This window comes from Atta cephalotes (genome assembly GCF_000143395.1).
Source record: "Atta cephalotes unplaced genomic scaffold scaffold00025, whole genome shotgun sequence".
NCBI lineage: Eukaryota > Metazoa > Arthropoda > Insecta > Hymenoptera > Formicidae > Atta > Atta cephalotes.
The window spans coordinates 776,143-783,484 of NW_012130089.1; positions in this window are offsets into that span (position 1 = coordinate 776,143).

Sequence of the window (7,342 nt, forward strand, 5' to 3'; positions counted from 1 at the left end):
GTGTGTGTGTGTGTGTGTGTGTGTGTGTGTGTGTGTGTGTGTGTGTGTGTGTGGTCGTCGCGCGCGCGCGTGTGTGTGTGTGTGTGTGTGTGTGTGTGTGTGTGTGTGTGTGTGTGTGCGCGCGCGCGCGTGTATGTGTGTGTGTGTGTGTGTGTGTGTGTGTGTGTGTGTGTGTTGGCGTTGAAGAGACAAAAAACTAAGTTGCTGAATGCAAAAAGTGCAAACTCCGCGAACAGATCTAATATAGATTTAAAATGATCTAATTCTAGAACTAGAAAAAGATAAAAGTTAAATCGAGATTAACTTTAAACTATACACATAATTAGTAGAAATAGACATTAGAATTTCGAAGTTTGAAGTCTATTATCGAGTATATATACTGCCGACTTTTAATCATATTTTGGATTTTGCAAATGTATTATCAAGTATCTATGTTTGCTTATGATCATCATAAAACAATTTTGCAATTTTATTGCATTTGAATATCCATTGTCCGCACACTTGTCATACATTTATTCATGCATTCGCATACGAATAGTCATTATTATGATTGCTTCGTTATGCATAATTCACCAAATGCAATTCAGGCTTCCAATTCTGATAATGTTAACTGTAATCTCAGTTTAACTTATTCTTTATCTTTTTAAAAATTCTTAGAATTAGAAAAAAATGAAGAATTATTTTAATTGAGAATTATTTATAGCCGAGAAATTAAAATTAAATTATATGATAGAAATTATAATTCTATAATAATATACAACTGCGCCACTTTTTCTTAAAACGCGATACGTAATCAGTTGAATGAGAAAAAAAATAGGAAAATAATATTAAAAAAGTTCGAACAAGAGACAAATTTGAGAAGTGTAAGAAATCGAAGCCGTTTAAAAATAAAAAGAAGGAAAACGAATGGAGCTCAACGCATCGACTAGTTCATTATTACTAGAAGTAATTGTCGTTGAGTAATTGTCGTTTAAATGGCATACGTAACTCTCTCTCACTTATCTTGCCGATGTATAATAAAAGTAAAAGTATAAAATGAAGTACGCGAAATTTGTTTCTTTTCTATCTTTTTTTTTCTATCCGTATTTATTATGCAAGAAAGGTTATCGATAATCGTCGAGGCAGAAGGGAAAAAAAATACTAGTCTGTCGATAAATTCGACAGACTTAAAAACACGTGTTTTTTTTTCGTCACTAAAGATTACATCACTATATAATAGACACGCGATTTTTATTGTTGCTTCGCCGAGGGCGACGTTCACGGCCATTCCTTCGTAACGGCAGACGTGAGTAAGACCCGATTGCACCAACGTTACTTTACTTTGACTTTAAGTTTATTGTCTGTATTCATAGTCACCTTACACTGAAAAAAATATTTGTGTGAAATTATATGATTATGCTGGGTTTTTTTTCGGTCCAGTATATAATCACGTATTATTGCAGTCTACATGAAAAATTACAGATTATATTAATTTCAAACAAATTAATAAATTATAACTCAGGTCAAGAATTAAACAAACTATAATTAGATGTGACAAAGCAAAATTTTTATTACTTCACTATATATAATATAATTTTCCACCGATACATTTCGATTATACTTAGTCCTCATCAATCGCAGAAATATAATTATATAACCATATAACAAAAATTAAATTAACATATAAGGATTTAAAGGATCATCTCAACTTCGATTTTCAATAATCAATATAAACTCAACCATATTTAGTCAATTTGTCGAACAATAAAACATAGTAATAATGAGTCATAATCCAACTAATTCGTCGATTAAAAGAGAGAGCGAGAAAGAGTCAGTGTAAATAAAAGAAAGTTTTATCACATCTAATTATAACTCGTTTAATTCTTGACCTGGATTACTATTTATTAATTTGTTTGAAAGTTATACGAGCATTAAATAGCCAAGCGAGATTTAGCATATGGAACAATTGATGCACTGCATGTATTGTTTTCAATTTGTCGGCAATTTGCTACCATTGGAATCTAATGTGAACTGAGTTAGCATCAGGAGGGCAAATAGATTTCATAAATTTACGAAATTGTAAGAGTATATATTGAGAAATAATAAACTTATCACGTTGAGCAGCAAACTGACGGCACGCCATGCACGCATGATGACAACTTGCTAGCAGTTTGCTGAATTCTAAGGAAGACTTTAGGTGACATCAGAACAACAGACAGTTTGTGGAAACACCTTAGCTTTAATTTTTAGATGAAATTGAATGCGGAATAAGTAACGGCAAAACGGCAAGATATTGCCCTTATTTGGCTACCTGGAAAGAATTGTTTGTAATTTATGTTTTAAAATTATATTAATTTCACAATACAATATGTATTTTTGGAATTCCATTGAACATGGAATTTTACATACAAAAATATAAAAGCGAGCAGACCTAGCCTCTTTGCCGAAAAAAAATTTCTAATCATATTTAGATAATTTTCCACTCATAAACATATAATTTCCATGTAAAATTATTGCATTTTTTTCAATGTAAGGCTAAGATTAAAATTAACTGATAGAAACTAAATATAATCCTTTTTCTTATAGCTGTTTTTCTTAAAACGCAATACGTAATCAGATATATGAGAAAAAAAAGAGGAAAATAATACTAAAAAAGTTTGATAACAAGAAACAAATTCGTACAGAGAAGTGTAGGAATCTTGACTTTCTTAAATTTATCTTTAGATACACACAATCAGTAGTCACAGGAGTGGGCAGTATTTGAAGTATATATATTTAAAATACGTATTTAAACATATTTTTGTATCTTGTACAATATTTCGTATTTGAATACTTTGAGAGTATTTTGTATTTTGCATTTAAATACATTTTTTATTAGTATTTTATATTTTAAATTTGTGAATATTAAATACATTTTTATTTTATTGATAGTATTTTGTATTTCGTATTTGAATATTGATAGTATTTTGTATTTAAATATACAATTTTTTGAGTATTTTGCATCCCTGAGTAATCAATAAAATAATTCGTAGAGCATCCGAAGATAAATTTAAGAAAGCCTTAAATATAAGGCCTGACTGTATAAATACGGGCATAAAATTCTCTCTATCTTTCTCTCTCTTTCAGCTTTAAAAAGAGAAAATGGGAATTTTAAGCCTCGCTTAAAGTCAAAGTAGCGTTGATGCAGTCGAGAAAAAAAATCTTTATTTTCATTGCAAATGTCCCCTTCCCAAAGATCGCGTTAGCAAAAGAAAAGAAAAGAAATCAATAGATCGTTTGTGCAATACTCGTGTCATTCGAGGCATTCTTCTGAAATCGAGCAAAGCGGTGCTCTACTTTAGGCGCACAATGGAAGAGATATTAGGAATAAATATTTGAAAAAAATATTATTCTTTAGTCAGTGTTTGTCTGTCTTTACAGTTACATATTTTTACCTCTGGACAGATTTTAATTACACATATAGAGGAAAGTCACCAATACCGACATATCATTTTGTTTTTAGACAATATTTCTTAAACAAAAAGGTAAAAATAAAACTTTAAAAACATAAGTTTTTAACATACAAACTAAAAAAATGTCTTCCATCAGACAGTATTTATAATCAGCAGTTTTTATAATATTCTGTTTGCAATTTCGCAATAATTAATTTTTTTATAAGCAAAAATGAATGTCTGACAAAATGGATTCCAAAACTGACACAATAGGTATAGATAGAATAGTAATACTTATACGTATTTCTATTCTTTTTTTTTTTACAGGAATTATCTGAATAAAGAGATAAGATCTTCCAGAATCTTTTCACTTCGTTATAAAATATTTTTATTGAATTATATGCGTATTTACTTTATGCTGGTGCAAATATGTAATGCGATAATTAATCTCTTTTTCAAGAGTTTTTTTCATATATACACGATTGTCTTCAGCGCCAATAAAACTATTTGACACTCTAAAGCGACATTATAAAACTTAAGCTAACTCATGATCTGTTTTACAGGTGTGGCGGTTTACGCTGCATCCCAATTTTACATTTAAAATTGTGTTATGAAAAAAACTAAGAGAAAAAATAATATAAATAAAAACTGATTTAGGAAATACCAAGCATTTAAAATGTCGTAATATTATCACTAATATAGTCACTATGTATATTATTTAAACTACGCCAGTTGCAAGAGAAAATTGTAAGAATTTTATTTTCCTATTCGTAGAATTCGTTTTTAACTGATTTGATATAAAACAAAACACAAATACACGAATTATGAGTTTGTTTAATTAGCTAAACAGTTCATTATTTTCTTAGTATTAATAAAGTGCAGTAGTTAGTTTCTGAGAAATAAAATAAAAATTATTACTTTAGGAGATCTACATCAGTATCGGCGACTTTCCTCAATTGTATAGGTTTAATTTCATACACTTTTAATATTTCTTGACCAATTTATTTCTACATTGACCAAGATATTGCTATTTCATTTTCTGACTACTGTACATTTTTATCATAAATGATCACACTGACTTTTAATATTATTTCGACGAAAACATAATTGTTTCCCCAGTTTGGTGAATTTTTTTTATTAGAATAACGTATTTACTTGGTTTTTATTATTGTATAATCTATCTAATCTTATTTAAATTTGGATTGTTTACCAGAACTTCGAGAAATTCCAAACGCTCGATCAACCATTTACAAGCAATTCTTGTTTCTCTGTGAAACATTCATCATCTGGCCATCATTATGTGTTATATAACATATATAATATTATCCATCTTTGCAACTACGTGTTTCATCTTTTTAACAACACTGCGTACATACACAATTTTTTTAAATATCTGAAAAGGATTTAATTCGTGAGATCGAAACATATAATATATATCCATTTTTATTTAATTAATTAGAGTGTTATATTTTTTGTCGGAATTTTCACGTTTTATTACGTATAATTTTATTACGTATTTTTTAATTTGACTCTTATAATGTCCTGCATATTCTTTATATATTGTTTTTGAAATTAAGAATCCTTTGTTCTTGTCAATTTTTAATAAATTAAGTATTAGAAAATTAAAAATATTAATTTTTAATTAATTTCTATTAATTTATCTTTGCGCAGCACGCAAAGTCTTGCGAGTACCACGTCTGATTCATATTTACCGTTTCTTCTAATTTTTTATTTGGAAAAATTATAATTTTTAAAGAAATAAAATAATTAGAAACAAAGATTAAACATAACACACAATGGATATATTATAAATAAAACTATTTTTTTTATTTATGTCGGTTGTTTAATCTCTTTAATTTGCGTTCAATCTTTCTAATTTTTTATTTCCTTAAATTCTGTTCTAATATTAAATTCTTTTAAGGTCTTACATTATATTAGCATGATCTCGTGACCTGCTGATCCAGTTCAATCAATCCATAGGGAACTGAAATTATTCGTGAATATTCGTTCGGAATATATGTATGTATAATACATATATGTATGTATAATACATTGTACATACTTCGGCGCGTTACGGTCGCGCAAATTTGCATTCCGTCTATTGTCAGCTCGACTTGCGAATGTCATAATTTATCGTCGGTAAATTGTCATATAAACTTGCGAAATTCCGAAGTCTCCGCAAAATTTTCAAGTGCTAACAATGATGCTTATATAATGCTTAAGCTAATCTAAGCTATGCGGCAAATTTAGAGGGTGAGGCAATATTTTTTAAAAGAATTTCTTTAAAAATTACCAGTTTTTATCAGACGTGAATAATTGAAAAAAATTGTCTATCGAAAGGAATAATCTAACAAAATTTTGATTAATTTAGATAATGATGAATCCAGAAATTTGTTAAAGAGAAAAGCCATTGCACTGAGAAAAAAAGTTGTTAAACTTGACTAAATGTGTTTAGTTCTTAATGATTATTTAGTTCAAATATTTATATATTTAGATTAATAAAATCTTGTATTTTAAAACATGTCATTTGTTTGATAAATATTTGCTTGACAGTCCATGTCCATGACCGCTACATTTTAATTGAATCAATTAATATTATTTTGAAACAACTTTTTTTTCTCAATGTACGCAAGCAAAATTTCTTTTTAAAATCAAATATATGAAAATATAGAATATTAAATTAAATTATTATTTAAATATGTGTAATTCATAAAACATTTATATTTTATTTGTGTTAAATTTTATTTTAAATTTAACACAAATAAAATATAATGATATAATATAAATAAATCTATATTTTTTTATATTTAAGAGTTTCTTAAATTAAAAAATATTTTTGCAATATTTAAAAAAATTATTAAGCATTTCAGAAATATTAAAAATAGAACATTTTGCTATATTCAAAACAATTAAAATAAATATATAAATATAAAATATAAATAAGGACTCTCAATCTTAAACAATAAAATATAAATAAGAGTTCATATAAGGCTAATTAAGAGATTAATGGAAGATCTATGATTTTATATTCGCTGAGAAAAACTTCAAAAGAAAAAAACATTCGGAATAAATTAAAGATAACCAGCAACACCTGAGGATTATCTGCTTCTCCTATCTGTCCGCTCTTACAATATGATTCTCATTAGCTTTATCTGAACTCTTATTTACATTTTGTTTGCTTCCTTGTGAATCTGTTACTGAATTTAAATTAAGTTATATTTGAAGTAATGCTAAGTAGGTAGCACAGATTCTTGCATAAAGCATAACATCTTTTTTTATTTCATAAAAAGGAAGAAAGCGAAAGATTTTGATTGATTCATTTTCTCATGTATTATATGTATAGTATATGTGTCAGAGTTGGGTGCTAAGTTAAAAAGATAAAAGTTAAGATAAAAAAGTTAAAAAGTTAATTAATTTTAACTTAGTTACAATTTAGACTCTTAACATTTTAACTTTATTTAGTTACATTTTATCCGTACTATTAATTTTTTATTTAATTTTTTTGAAGTTAAGTCTCAGACATAATACGACGATAGCGATAGCTTAATATGAGAAATTGCAAAAATAACCAAATTTAATAGATGTTGATCAATGAAATTATAAATATTCTAGTGAGTTTGCTCACTTTTTTAATTATCATCTCATTTCAAATTACACAATCTATCCCCAGATTTTAATCTGTCAGAAACCGTGTTTGATGCATCTAGTTTCTGATAGGTTGAAATCTATTATTCTTTATTATTAAAATATAACATATCAATATCACCTTCGGCTCACGTTGACCAGCTGTTCAATGCAGGAAGACTCATTTTCAACTTGCGAGAAAAGGTGTCCAATAAAAATTTTGAAATGATTTTATATTTAATAAGTATATGAACAAAATATTCAAAACAATATATATATATATATATATATATATATATATATATATA